The sequence below is a fragment of the Mercenaria mercenaria genome, chromosome 12, assembly GCF_021730395.1.
Source record: "Mercenaria mercenaria strain notata chromosome 12, MADL_Memer_1, whole genome shotgun sequence".
Classification (NCBI taxonomy): Eukaryota; Metazoa; Mollusca; class Bivalvia; order Venerida; family Veneridae; genus Mercenaria; species Mercenaria mercenaria.
In genome coordinates, this window is record NC_069372.1 from 56583471 (window position 1) to 56599471 (window position 16001).

A 16001-nucleotide genomic window follows, 5' to 3' on the forward strand; every position below is an offset into this window, starting at 1 on the left:
TTCTAAACCATCAGGCCAATTTTGATAAAACTTCACAAGGATGATCCTTGGATGGTCTTCTTTAATTTTTTTTCAAAGAATTGAATTTCGTACAGAGCTCTGGTTGCCATGGCAACCGAAAGGAAAAACTTTAAAAATCTTCTTATCCAAAACCGCAAGGCCTAGGGCTTTGATATTTGTTATGTAGCATCATCTAGTGGGTCTCTACCAAGACTGTTCAAATTATTCCCCTAGGGTCAAATATGGCCCCGCCTCGGGGGTCACATGGTTTATATAGACTTATATAGGGAAAAACTTTGAAAATCTTCTTGTCCAAAACCATAAGGCCTAGGGCTTTGATATTTGTTATGTCGCATCATGTAGTGGGCCTCTACAAAGATTGTTCAAATTATCCCCCTAGGGTCAAATATGGCCCCACCCTGGGGGTCACCTGTTTTATATAGACGTATATAGGGAAAAACTTTGAAAAGCTTCTTGTCCAAAACCATAAGGCCTAGGGCTTTTATATTTATTATGTAGCATCATACAGTGGGTCTGCACCAAGATTGTTCAAATGATACCCCTAAGATGAAATATGGCCCCGCCCCGGGGGTCACATGGTTTATATAGACTTGTACAGGAAAGAAATTTTAAAAATCTTCTTGTCTGAAACCACAAGGCCTAGGCTTTTGATATTTGGTATGTAGCATTGCCTTGTGGTCCTCTACCAAGATTGTTCAAATTATTCTCCTGGGGTGAAAAGAGGCCCTGCCCTGGGGGTCAAAAATTTCACATAGACTTGTATAGGAAAATTTTCTTGTCTGAAAGTTCAAGGCCTATGCCTTTGATATTTTGTATGAATCATTGCCTAGTTGATCTCTAACAAGTTTGTTCGAATTATGCCCCTTGGGTGAAAAGAGGCCCTGTCCCAGGGGTCACTTAATATATGAGTTATATAGGAAAAAATACTTCAAAAATTATCAGATCATATTTCCTAGTCTGTTTAATTATAATTACCTGATTACCAATCAGAACCAAGACTGATAAAGTCAGAACATATAAAAGATTTTTTTTCTAAAAAGAAAAAGATTATCTAGTCGACGGCCAGACTAGGAGAGGTGGAGCGTAAAGGATGTTGCACTTTTTCATTACCTCTCACGAACAGCCTTAATCAAACCGAGTCTTAATGATTTGCTTGTTATTACAGATGCATTTAGTACAATAATTATATACTAAATTGGAAACTTATATAGCGTCTATGCAAACTTCTGTCATTCTATATCACGGACTTACTGTGTATCTTCACTTTTATTTGTCACTTTTTAGCTCACCTGTCACGAAGTGACAAGGTGTGCTTTTGTGATCGCGCAGCGTCCGTCGTCCGTCGTCCGTAAACTTTTCCTTGTGAGTTTTCATGGGATCTTTATGAAAATGGGTCGGAATGCTCAACTTGGTAAATTCTAGGTCAAGTTCGAAACTGGGTCACGTGCCATCAAAAACTAGGTCAGTAGGTCTAAAAATAGAAAAACCTTGTGACCTCTCTAGAGGCCATATATTTCAAAAGATCTTCATGAAAATTGGTCAGAATGTTTATCTTGATGAAATCTGGGTCAAGTTTGAAACTGGGTCACGTGCCATCAAAAACGAGGTCAGTAGGTCAAATAATAAAAAAACATTGTGACCTCTCTAAAGGCCATATTTTCCATGGGATCTGTATGAAAATTAGTCTGAATGTTCATCTTGATGAAATCTAGGTTAAGTTTGAAACTGGGTCACGTGCGGTCAAAAACTAGGTCAATAGGTCTAAAAATAGAAAAACCTTGTGACCTCTCTAGAGGCCATATATTTCAGGAGATCTACATGAACATTGGTCTGAATGTTCATCTTGATGATATCTAGGTCAAGTTCGAAACTGGGTCACGTGCCATCAAAAACTAGGTCAGTAGGTCAAATAATAGAAAAACCTTGTGACCTCTCTAGAGGCCATATTTTTCATGCGATCTGTATGAAACTTGGTCTGAATGTTCCTCTTGATGATATCTAGGTCAAGTTCGAAACAGGGTCATGTGCAGTCAAAAACTAGGTCAGTAGGTCTAAAAATAGAAAAACCTTGTGACCTCTCTAGAGGCCATACTTGTGAATGGATCTCCATAAAATTTGTCAGAATGTTCATCTTGATGATATCTAGGTCAAGTTTGAAAGTGGGTCACGTTCCATTAAAAAGTAGGTCAGTAGGTCAAATAATAAAAAAACGTTAAGACCTCTCTAGAGGCCATATTTTTCATGGGATCTGTATGAAAGTTGGTCTGAATGTTTATCATGATGATATATTAGTCAAGTTCGAAACTGGGTCAACTGCGATCAAAAACTAGGTCAGTAGGTCTAAAATAGAAAAACCTTGTGACCTCTTTAGAGGCCATATATTTCATGAGACCTTCATGAAAATTGGTCAGAATGTTCATCTTGATGATACCTAGGTCAAGTTTGAAACTGGATCACGTCCCATAAAAAACTAGGTCAGTAGGTCAAATAATAAAAAAACCTTGTGACCTCTCTAGAGGCCATACTTTTCATGGGATCTGTATGAAAGTTGTACTGAATGTTCATTTTGATAATATCTAGATCAAGTTTAAAACTGGGTCAACTGCGATAAAAAACTAGGTCAGTAGGTCTAAAATTAGAAAAATCTTTTGACGTCTCTAGAGGCCATATTTTTCAATGGATCTTCTTGAAAATTGATCTGAATGTTCAACTTGATGATATCTAGGTTAGTTTCGAAACTGGGTCACGTGCGGTCAAAAACTAGGCCAGTAGGTATAAAAATAGAAAAACCTTGTGACTTCTCTAGAGGCCATATTTTTCATGAGATCTTCATGAAAGTTAGTGAGAATGTTTACCTTGATGATATCTAGGTAAAGTTCAAAACAGGGTCACGTACCTTTGAAAACTAGGTCAATAGGTCAAATAATAGAAAAACCTTGTGACCTCTCTAGAGACCATATTTTTCAATGGATCTTCATGAAAATTGGTCAGAATTTTTATCTTGATAATATCTAAGTCAAGTTCAAAACTGGGTCACAGGAGCTCAAAAACTAGGTCACTATGTCAAATAATAGAGAAAAACGACGTCATACTCAAAACTGGGTCATGTGAGAAGAGGTGAGCGATTCAGGACCATCATAGTCCTCTTGTTTTATTATTGTTATTCGCAATATTCGCCCACGTCATTTCAAAAAGAACCTAGTTTTCTTTGTTACTGTTGTACCTTAGATTATATTTCATGTGTTAAGTTTACATGGCATTATATTTACAAACAGGTAGTAACGCAACACTAAACAAATATGTTTATATACTCTTTTTTTTCTCTTATGATTTTAGGTTTTAATAATATAACGTTTCAAAGTCAGCGATGTTTTTTGTTGTTTACGTAATAGAACGATCTGTTATGTAGGTGATGTTTACAAATCGGTATGATTCAGTACATTTTATATAGAAATGGTCCGCTAATGTATCGCCTCAAAAGACACGATTGTACGGTGGTATGTTTAGGACATGCAATTATTTTTTTAGGATTAAATTATCTTGAGCGATCAACATCTTATCTCGTGCGCACGACATCTTATCTTGAGCGATCAACATCTTATCTCGAGCGATCAACATCTTATCTTGAGCGATCAAGATAATATCTTGAGCGATCAACATCTTATTTCGTGCGCACGACATTTTATCTTGAGCGATCAACATCTTATCTCGTGCGCACGACATCTTATCTTGAGCGATCATCATCTTATCTCGAGCGATCAACATATTATCTTGAGCGATCAACATATTATCTTGAGCGATCAACATATTATCTTGAGCGATCAACATCTTATCTCGAGCGATCAACATATTATCTTGAGCGATCAACATCCTATCTCGAGCGATCAACATATTATCTCGAGCGATCAACATCTTATCTCAAGCGATCAACATATTATCTTGAGCGATCAACATATTATCTCGAGCGATCAACATCTTTTCTCGGTCATCTTATCAATATCTATTAAGGACCTTTGTGTGAATTCAGATCATTAGTAAAAACATACGGCTGCCACCGTTTTTGTTTTTATTTAGATTATACTTATAACCGTTTCACATGTTTGCAGGGTTAGAAAGTTAAATACGGAAACTGATAAAAAGGCAGCAAAAAATCAGTGATGATGCAAAGAAATAAATTTAAGTCCTTGACAAAAAAAATAGTATGTAGGCTTTACTATGGAAGCCCTGGAGGGACAATTGATTTCCGTACTTCCCACAGACTTCTAACTTTTGCACTACTCACTTTCAATTTCTTGACTTCCTAATTCCTACTTCTAACTTCCTCACTTCTGACTTCTAACTTCCGCACTTCTGACTTCCAACTTCCCGACTTTCGACTTCTGATTTCCAACTTTCACACTTCTTACTTCCGACTTCTTGACTTCTTACTTCCTTCTTCTAACTTTCGCACTTTTGACTTCTAACTTCCGCACTTCTGACTTCCAACTTCCTGACTTCATACTTCCAACTTCCGCACTTCTTACTTCCGACTTCCAAAAAAAGGAAAGTTGGCAGTCAGAAGTGCGGAAGCTGGAAGTCGGAAGTCAGGAAGTTAGAAGTCAGAAGTGTGGAAGTTAGAAGTCAGAAGTGCGATAGTTAGAAGAGGGAGGTAAGAAGTCGGAAGTAAGAAGCGTGGAAGTTGGAAATCAGAAGTCGAAACGCAGGAAGTTAGAAGTCAGAAGTGCGGAAGTTAGAAGTTCGATAGTTAGAAGAGGTAGGTAAGAAGTCAGGAAGTCGAAAGTAAGAAGTGTGGAAGTTGGAAATCAGAAGTCGAAAGGCAGGAAGTTAGAAGTCAGAAGTGCGGAAGTTAGAAGTAGAAATTAGGAAGTCAAGAAGTTGGAAGTGAGAAGTGCAAAAGAACAAGTGGGAAGTACGGAAATCAGTTGTCCCTCCAGGGCTTCCATGCCTCGCCCATATATTTAACGATTTTCCTTGTTTTCCCTTAATTCATACATGCAACTTTTCTGCGCGAATTTATCAGTCAAACTGAAATTTGTTGCTGTTCTAACATGCAGTATGCATCATTGGTTATGTTCATTTGATTTTGAAGATAGGATGACCAATTATATGCATTGCTCTCCCAACTGATGTGATAAACTTGTGGGAAGTTTAAATAACAGCGGAATAGGCGGGACCCTAATTAACAAAGTGTCCGTATGTTTTACTGATGACCTAAATGCACACGTAAATGGCCTTAATATATATAAATAAGATGTCGTGCGCTCGAGAGATCGATGTTGATCGCACAAGATAAGATGTTGATCGCTCGAGATAATATGTTGATCGCTCGAGATAAGATGTTGATCGCTCGAGATAAGATGTTGATCGCTCAAGATAATATGTTGATCGCTCGAGATAATATGTTGATCGCTCAAGATAATATGTTGATCGCTCGAGAAAAGATGTTGACCGCTCAAGATAATATGTTGATCGCTCGAGATAAGATGTTGATCGCTCAAGATAATATGTTGATCGCTCAAGATAATATGCTGATCGCTCGAAATAAGATGTTGATCGCTCAAGATAAGATGTTGATCGCTCAAGATAATATGTTGATCGCTCAAGATGATATGTTGATCGCTCGAGATAAGATGTCGTGCGCACGAGATAAGATGTTGATCGCTCAAGATAATATGTTGATCGCTCGAGATAAGATGTTGATCGCTCAAGATAAGATGTTGTGCGCACGAGATAATATGTTGATCGCTCAAGATCATATGTTGATCGCTCGAGATAAGATGTTGATCGCTCAAGATAAGATGTTGTGCGCACGAGATAATATGTTGATCGCTCGAGATAAGATGTGGTGCGCACGAGATAAGATGTTGATCGCTCAAGATAAGATGTCGTGCGCACGAGATAATTTAATCTTAAAAAAATAACATATGTCCTAAACAAACCACCGTACGATTGTACAGGTATAATAAAATTTGTATTTTGTGTATCTGACGACGCTTTTCAATGGTTCGAGCAGCATTATCATGCTGATTTCCTAGCTATATAAACTGAACATTTAAGCATCAAAATCAAAATATAGTAAAACTTGTTTTTCATTTCTAAATTGATTATGATAGCTTTATCCGAAATATGTTTATCATATAAGGTGATAACCCTTTTCTATATGGTTTGGGCTATTTTTATTATTATGACTGAGGTCTTATGATTTTGACAGGCTTTGAGCATGCTTATAGTTTATAGCCGACCGCTTTGTTTGTACAGTATGTGTAAGTCTATTTCTTGTCACCGCCGGTAACTCATATGGTCAACTCCTGCATACGACGGTTATCAGTTCTAGTGGGAGGGTAGTGCAAGCTACAGAAGACACCCTAATTCCAGAATCTTCCTTGGTTCTTTAGGGTGCCAGGTTTAAAACACCCACACACAGTTTATTACACAATTGTTAGTAATTTCTAGTTAAAGAGGGGCTTCAGTTTAGTGCCCCTGGTTTTGTAGTCAAACTGTGTCACTACTGGACCAACGCACCTGTCATATAGCCTACCCGATACGGACATCAGTCTTTCATTTCACACCTGTTAGAATGCAATCAGTTGATGTCTTTGTCATCTACACCATGACTACAAAATGAAAGTCAATTTTGGACAGCACTTTACAGTTTTTAATATTTTCCGGTTAAATCCGGCACATAGAGTCCATAGGGCTTTCTATATTGGATTTGAGTCCAAAAAATCCATGTTTATTTATTTCAGGAGACAATCTTGGAGTAATTCGGTATTACTGCTTTAGGTTGCAGAGAGCTGTTAACAATAACAGTTATTTGTTTTAGTATTAAGCTCCTTAAATTTTTCATCTTCCAATAATCATTGTTCCGAATCTAAGTTTGATGAAAATGTTTTTTCAAACTCTTTGGTGCTGGAAGTTAAAACAATCAGATGTTGAAAGTTATCGGGTATTGTAAGGGTTATTTTTATTTCTGTTTGGTATTAATGACGTTGGGCCACTTTTGAGGTAGTGACGTTGCCTAGGAGGCGACCAATAAATAGTGTACATGTCCTGAAACCTATGATTGGATGTTTGCATTAAATATGTTCCTATATATCATAGTTTCATTTTTTTTTGGTGCAAAATGGGACCAAAAATAAAGCAATGAGAGCACTTCTCCGAGAATTTATCGTAAGTTTTGTTATATGTCGAAATATAAGTCTAAAAGTTAATCGACCGTTAGTTTAATCGCTTGTTAAAGTTTCAAACAATTGGGTCAAGCACATATTTCTTGTATTTATTTTCATAAATTGAGACGGAAAACCTGTGTACAAGTGAATGTAAGGTCACTGACAGAAGTTATTACATTTTAGAAATGCTGATACAGTTAATGTTTATACCCTGTAATGTCCTCATTCATAGCCCAACTCAGGCATTGGTTTGCATATCATTTCTTCAGCTGTATAATAAACACATTTATTGTACATGCTACTGTGCTACATATAAGTCGTAAAAATAGTTCTACATAAATTATTAAAATTTTATGTTGTATTAGATCTCTACTTTTGTAGAAAATGACAAAATTTTATAATTACTTTTCTCATTGTGAAAATATTGCTCTTACAAAATTGTAGCGATGTGCAATTTATTTCGTAATATTACAGGGGTAATAGGTTTAACCAGCTGTAATCAAAATTGTTGGCCTGAATTTTTTAGCTTCCACAATCTTTCCGACCATATAGTGTCCTTTTCGTCTGCGTAGTAACCCTAAATAAGACCTGCCCACCAGCAAGTGTGAGGACTATATACTGGTTATATAACAAAAACTACTGAAGAACTGGCGCGACTTGTAGGCGAAGCCACGTAATAAAATAAAAAGAAGTCTTATAATTAACACTTGACCTTTGACTGAAGTATGAAAGTGTCATGGAGTTGTGATAACGTGGTTAAAATATGTTTCTAAAATTTTAACAATGTAAAAACTTTCGAAGTCCAGACTTTAAGTCCAGTCATTTTCGTAGCGTAATTTGGAGAAAAGGCTGGATTACTTTGTTTATAAACAAACCCCTTTTGGCCATTCACGACAAACAACGCAATGGCTCTTCGCCAATCACATTACATGTAATAACAAGAAATATCTTTAAAAATGATGGTCGGCGAATTGTAATAAGGAAAGAAGTTTATGAATTTTTCATCTAACATTCATCTTTCATCTAACATTTTTCAAATTGCAAAACTAAACACCGCACTTTAACAATCTAAATGGTTCTCTTTTAATTTTTTGCAAAGGTTTCGTAGGGTTGCAATTTTGTTTCGTTTATCCTTAGACGAATAATTACAGCAGTAGTTTGATGAAGATTCATGAAGCGGTTCATGAGAAGAGGTCATTAAACGTGTTTATATTTTTAGCTAAATTGGTCCCTACCCCCATTTGTAACAAAATAGCAGGAGACCTTACGATATTTTTACATAAAATCCATTACATTTTAGTGGTTAATGTGAAGAAAGGCATATCTACTTTTAGCTATAGTGGTCCCTAATAGGGCCCAAGTTCCTATATAAATAAATTTGGAAGAGGACCTTATAATGATGCTCAAGACCAAGCATGACAAAGATCCACCAAGCTGTTCATGAGACGCTGTATAAAGGCATTTCTAGTTTTAGCTCTAGCAGCCCCTAAAAGGGGTTAAATGTCCCACCTGAACAAAGTTGGCTGCGGGCCTAATAAAGATGCTACAAATCAAGTTTAATTAGAATACATGAGAAAAAATCAATTAAAGGATTTTTTTATTTATTATTTTTATTTATTTCTAAAATAGGCCAACTGATCCCGCTTTAACAAATGCATATTCGCTATTCATGAATCTTTGGACAATGACGTCACACCTATAAAAAATTGAAGGTCAAGCAAAACATACAATTGTAATTATTTCAATATTTCTGTTTCATAAGCAAAGTTTGACCGCTCATATCACATAGATAAACTGTATGCAGAGTACCTTCATTTCAGTGTCATGAGATTCAGTCATTATATAGCATATATATAATAAAACAGATTTCAACTGAGTTCAATATTTGCATACCATACTAAAGAAAAATATTCATATATAATAAGTCAGTTAAATAATTTATAACAACTATATCAAAGCAAACAAGTACTCATTTTAATATGCAATCAGAGTAAGTCACAAAAGCAAGAAACCTTTTCATATACAGACGACAATTGTAACAAGGAAAATCTTTTAAAAAGCACTTCTCTACATAAAAGACTCTTATCACACCCTTATTCATGTGATACGCAGACCGTATTCAGCTCTTTCTTTAATTTGATATATGTTGGTATTTGAACAGGTTTTTATCATATTTATTAAACGTACTTATCATTTTGAGATATATCAATATTCTTGCTAAATATGCTGAGCCAAAGTTAGCTTTAAAACTGTGAACAGCGTCGTTTAGGATAAACGCTTTGTCTACATTTCACTCAGCGTAGCACAATCAACAGAGTGAAAGAAATTGACACTCTCGTCCAATCAGGCAGAGTGTTGCATAAATCTTCCATTTTGATAAATAATCTATAATGCGTTATCAAGTAATTTGATTTGCAAACTGAAGTCACGTGGCATAGGTAACGAAAACGAATTTAGACGGCGTCGCCGAAAAAGGTAGTTCGTTTTGATTGTCTGTCAGCCCATAAATGTAGAATTATACACTTGAATGATTTTGTACAATAATGTATTTTTAACAAAGGAATAAACTTAGACGGGCGCTGTAGTATTTCTACTACTCACACGTGGACACAAGTTTCCGCAACGTGAAAGTTAAACAAAAGAACAGCACATGGATGTAGCCCGTTCATTCGAAACAAACTTTCCTTGCATCGCTAACCTCAAATCATTTTTGCCTGTTTACATCTCCAGTGTACATCCTTATTTGCATAAAACCATTGATAATACTAAGTCAACCATATGGACACCCAATACCAACTGTTGAACTATATCTGATGTTTACGTGTCAAATTAACCTGTTTAACAGGACAAGGTTAACGACTGACCTTGAAGCTGAAATACCTTTTTTATTTTGATATGAGTGCAGTCGTCATTGAACCAAATCACTCTGTTCAATATTCTTCCTCTATAGTGCAGTTATATGGTGAAAAATCGTCTTTTCGTAAAAAAAGCATCAGACGTGACAGAAAGGGAGGGTACAGTGTCTTTAATTAAAAAAAAGCTGAAAACAATAAAAATTATCGATGTTATTAAGAATGGCCGCCATTCATAAAGAAATTAGTAAGAAAAAATGGATCAAACTCGACCAGTAAATATTTTTAACAAGTAAAGCTCGAGGGCTGATCTTACATATAAACATATTATTGAGAAGACCACTTCATTTTCCAACTACATGATTTTGAATATTAATTATCCCCCGACGAAAGTCGGAGGGATATAGTTTTGGCCTTGTCCGTCCGTCATTCCGTCCGTCTTTCCGTCCGTCCGTCCGTCCATCCGTCCTTCCGTCCGTCCGTCCGGAGCCATATCTAGGAAATGGTAGGGAATATTTATTTAAAACTTCATATACTTGTTCACCACTATGAGTTCTTGCGGCCCGTCAAGTTTCAGTCATATTGCCCAAGTAACACCAGAGTTATGGCCCTTAGAAGTTTCTAGTAACTATATAGGGTACTATAAATATGGCAATTTCTGCATCATAACTTTTGATATATTTGACCTTGAACTATGAAACTTTAACAGAATTTAGAGCACTATAATGTGGTTGTGCACACACAATTTCGTATGGATTTCTTTTGTAACTGCAGAGTTATTGCCCTTTAATTGTCTAAAAATCCACATGTTTGTACATAACAAACTTGCCATTTGGCAGAATTTCATTAAATTTCTTTCATTCTTTTCTGTGAACATTTATTATAAACACGTGAAGTTGCGCACCCACACCTGGTCGCCCACTTGCCTTGGTCACCCGGGGTGACCCCGGGGTCAAAATTGACCCCGCCCCAGGGGTCACTTGATTTTACATAGGAAAATCTTTAAAAATCTTCTTCTGAAAATCAGAAGCCCTAGAGCTTAGATATTTGACTTGTAGCATTGCCTAGTGGACCTCTACTAAAGTTGTTCAAATCATGACCCCGCGATCAAAATTGACCCCGCCCCATCGGTCACTTGATTTTACATAGGAAAATCTTCAAAATTTTTCTAAAAAGAAACCAGAAGGACTAGAGCTTAGATATTTCACATGTAGCATTGTCTAGTGAACCTCTACAAAATATGTTCAAATCATGACCCCAGGGTCAAAATTGACCCTGCCCCAGGGGTCACTTGATTTTACATAGGAAAATCATTAAAAATTTTTCTAAAAATAAACCAGAAGAACTAGAGCTTAGATATTTCACATGTAGCATTGCCTAGTGGACCTCTACAAAATTTGTTCAAATCATGAACCCCGGGGTCAAAATTGACCCCGCTTCAGGGGTCACTTGATTTTACATAGGAAAATCTTCAAAAAATTTCTAAAAATAAACCAGAAGGCCTAGATCTTAGGTATTTGACATGTAGCATTGCCTAATAGACTTCTACAAAATTTGTTCAAATCATGATCCCCAGGGTCAAAATGACCCCGCCCCATGGGGTTACATCATTGTACATAGAAAAATCTTCAAAATTTTCTAAAAATAAACCAGAAGGCCTAGAGCTTAGATATTTCACATGTAGCATTGCCTAGTGAACCTCTATAAATTTCTTCAAATCATGACCCCTGGGAACAAAATTGACCCCGCCGCAGGGGTCACTTGATTTTACTTAGGAAAATCATTAAAAATTTTCTTAAAATAAACCAGAAGGCCTACAGCTTAGATATTTCACATGTAGCATTGCCTAGGGGACTTCTACAGAATTTGTTCAAATCATGACCCCTGGGTCAAAATTGACCCCGCTCCAGGGGTCACTTGATTTTACATAGGAAAATCTTCAAAAAATTTCTAAAAATTAACTAGAAGGCCTAGATCTTAGATATTTGACATGTAGCATTGCCTAGAAGACTTCTACAAAATTTATTCAAATCATGACCCCCGGGGTCAAATTGGCCTCGCCCCAGGGGATACTTGATTGTACATAGGGAAATCTTTATAAATTTGCTAAAAATAAACCAGAAGGCCTAGATCTTAGATATTTGATATGTAACATTTCCTAGTAGACTTCTACAAATTTTGTTCAAATCATGACCCCCGGGGTAAAATTGGTCCCGCCCCAGGGGTTACTTGATTGTACATCGGAAAATCTTCCAAAAAATTTCAAAAAATCATCAGTTTGACATTAGAAACATGTAGCTCATATTACTCTGGTGAGCGATCCAGGGTCATCATGACCCTCTTGTTTTTCATTTTTAATTTTCCATCAATATTTATAATCAACATGTGAAATTTTGTTTCCTCTCCCTTTCCCCCGCACCCCCACACCCTTAAAAAATAAATATATATACATATATATATATATATATATATATATATATATATATATATATATATATATATATATATATATATATATATATATATATTTCCATTCCTTTTTTTTTTTAAATGTTCAAACCTTCAGCATGTTAAGTTGTGACTGCACAAGCCTTGCCCTCAGTCATGTTCAAGATACCTTACCAGTGTTCTCATAAGGACATCTGTTTTTTTAAGTTCAAATGTACATGTTAAACAACAACACCTGGTGCCAAACCACTCAAAGACAATATTTCGTTCCAGTTAAACTTCAAGCTCATATTTCAATTAAGTGCATTTAATTTTAAAAGCTAAGCTTATTACAGTAAGCATATCCCATTCAAAATAAATTCTTTAGTCAGGATCAAAGTATCATACATTTATTATGTACTCTTTAATTAAACATTTGTTTTCTGTTAAATTAATTTTGACTAATGAAATTATATGCTTCTTATTAACATCCTTAACTTTTTGCCGGATATATTTTTTTGCCATTCCTCACCACAAACCCTTTCGGCGGGGGATACCAATTCATCGAATTTGCTTGTTTAGTTTGTTTTTACCACATAAATTCATATCATCCTTTTTCTTATTATACATTCTATTTCAAATATGCAAATACACTAATTTTCCCGCCATACAGAGCATTACACGTGTATGTAATAAGTTCATTAATTTATAATTTCAGATTTGAAAGGAACCAAAGTATTTTGTATCCCGCATCTTATCAACAAAAATGTTATTCACCTTTGTGGAATCCCTAGCAAAACAGAGTTAATTTAGTTAATAAAATGTACAAACTGTATTAATATACACGTACAGTGTAGATACTAACGCATTACGGGAGTACTAACAACATGTCAAAAACATGTTAAAATTAGTACTCAGATTGAGCCTAGAGACATAAAAGGTTCAACAGGAATCAATGACAAAGTCCAACAGAAAAAAAAAAACATATTTCAAATGGAAGATTGCAATTATCTATCTATATCTATTACTGATTTTGGAAATATGTTATATACAAGGAATTGATATAAGAACCCTGTTAGTGTCCAGGAACTTCAAAGACAACAAAATTCAGATCATTTGAAGATGGCACCATACTAAATATAAAACAATTTCGCTACCAGTTAGGTTTGTACAGTGAAGCAAAGGTGGTTGCTTCGATTGTCTTTTGCAATACATTTTGATCTTAATATGTCCATACTATGTCTAAAAACTTCTATAATGATTGGATACAGGCTGGAAAATGATTGAGTTGAACCTTGTAGGTGCGAGTGAGAATTATATATTGAACTCTCATGTCGCAGGAAACCAAAAGGGTCTCCTATATTTTAGAGTAATCCGACTATGAACGCACGTCCTAGTTAAAATGCGAGACATGTTGCAATTTCTCCAATATGATGCTATAAATACCATTAAACAACGTAGTATAATAGTGTTATAGTCAGTTGCACCACTGATTAGATACTATAATGTGAAGTTGTGCATACAGCCCTGCTGCCCATAACTCTGACTTGTATTTTTGACCAAATTATGCCCCTTTCATACTTAATTTTTTTTCTTCAAAATTTTACTGTCAAACCGCCAAATAGTGTAGCGTGCTGTCTTATTGACAGCTCTCGTTATTGTTGTTGTACAGATTTCTTACTCAAGATGGTATTCAAGTGTAGGGGGTCCTTGCTTTACGATTTATTTTTAGCTCATCTGATTTTTGGAAAAAAAATTAAGAGTTATTTTCATCACTTGATCAGCGTCAGTGTTGCCTGGTTAAGTTTTATGTTTAGGTCAGCTTTTCTCCTAAACTGTCAAAGCTATTGCTTTCAAACTTGCAACTCTTGTTCACACTCATTAGCTGACTCTGTACAGCAAGAAACATAACTCCATCCTGCTTTTTGCAAGAATTATGGCCCCTTTTGGACTTGGAAAATATCAGATTTCTTGGTTAAGTTTTATGTTTAGGTCAGCTTTTCTCCTAAACTATTAAAGCTGTTGCTTTGAAACTTGCAGCACTTGTTCACCATCAAAAGCTGACTCTATACAGTAGGAAACATAACTCCATCCAGCTTTTTACAAGAATTATGGCCCCTTTTGGACTTAGAAAATCTGATTTCTTTGTTAAGTTTTGTGTTTAGGTCATCTTTTCTCCTAAACTATCAAAGCTATTGCTTTAAAACTTGCAGCACTTGTCACTATCAAAAGCTGACTCTGTACAGCAAGAAACATAACTCCATCCTGCTTTTTGCAAGAATTATGGCCCCTTTTGGACTTAGAAAATCATGGGTAGGTCAAAATTTCTATTATACAGAGACAAAAAAGTCAGATGAGTGTCTGCACCTGCAAGGTGGTGCTCTTGTTAATGAAATAGGGCTGGGAAATCAAAACAGGGGTACAATGTTTAATCAATGGTTAGTTTATTCACATGTTTAGTCTTGCATACCTACCTGAACACCATCCACTTCAGTCACTGACATATGCAGAAAAAGTAGTATTTAAATTATACTTCAAAATATATATTTTATATGGAAATCATCTTCAAACCTTTCATAACCCTGAAGGGGCATCCGTGGCCGAGTGGTTAGAGTCGTTGGCTTCAAACCATTTGCCCCTCATCGATGTGGGTTCGAAACCTCATTCGGGGCGTAGAATTCTTCACGTGAGGAAGCCATCCAGCTGGCTTACGGAAGGTCGGTGGTTCTACCCAGGTGCCCGCTCATGATGAAAGTATGCACGGAGGGGCACCTGGGGTCTTCCTCCACCATTAAAGCTGGAAAGTCGCCATATGACCTAAAATTGTGTCGCTGCGACGTTAAACCCAACAAAATAAAGTAAAATAAATTCATAACCCTGAAAGAATTTTTAAAATCAGACTACTACTGGAAAATATATGGCAGTTTGAAATTGAAGAAAATGGCGCATTATGGAGGCAGCCATTTTAGTGTGTTTATGATGTCGTTTACACACTGCTGAATTCTTTATTTAGCTAATAACCTTTTAAATAGATTAATTACAAATGTTTCTTGAGTGTAAGATGTAAGACATGGTAATTACTTTCATTATAGCTGGAAAAAGTAGAGACATTATTTTACAGAAATAAGTAAATATAGTTAAATATGTATCTAGAAATTTTATAAATCCACCATTTTGTTTTTTGTTGCCATGGAAACAAAATGGCTACCATTTTGATCAAATATTTCAATGCTAATTACTTCATTTTTAATCTGATTTTGAAAATTCTTTCACTTCTTTAAATGTTTTAAGAAATCTTAGAAGACGAAATTAACATAACAATATTGCCTTTCCCTTTAATGTGGCATGACATTAGGATTTTATCAGAAACTCCTTACACAATCTCCAGTAGTGTTGGTAGACAGGGTATATGTAAGTGTGTGTGCTTATACTTGTAATTATTTATGACTCTTGTGGAAAATTTTCCAGAAAGTATGTTTAAGTTAGCTTTATCAAGATGGGAAAGATGTGACTGTGTATGTTTAGTTTTAGT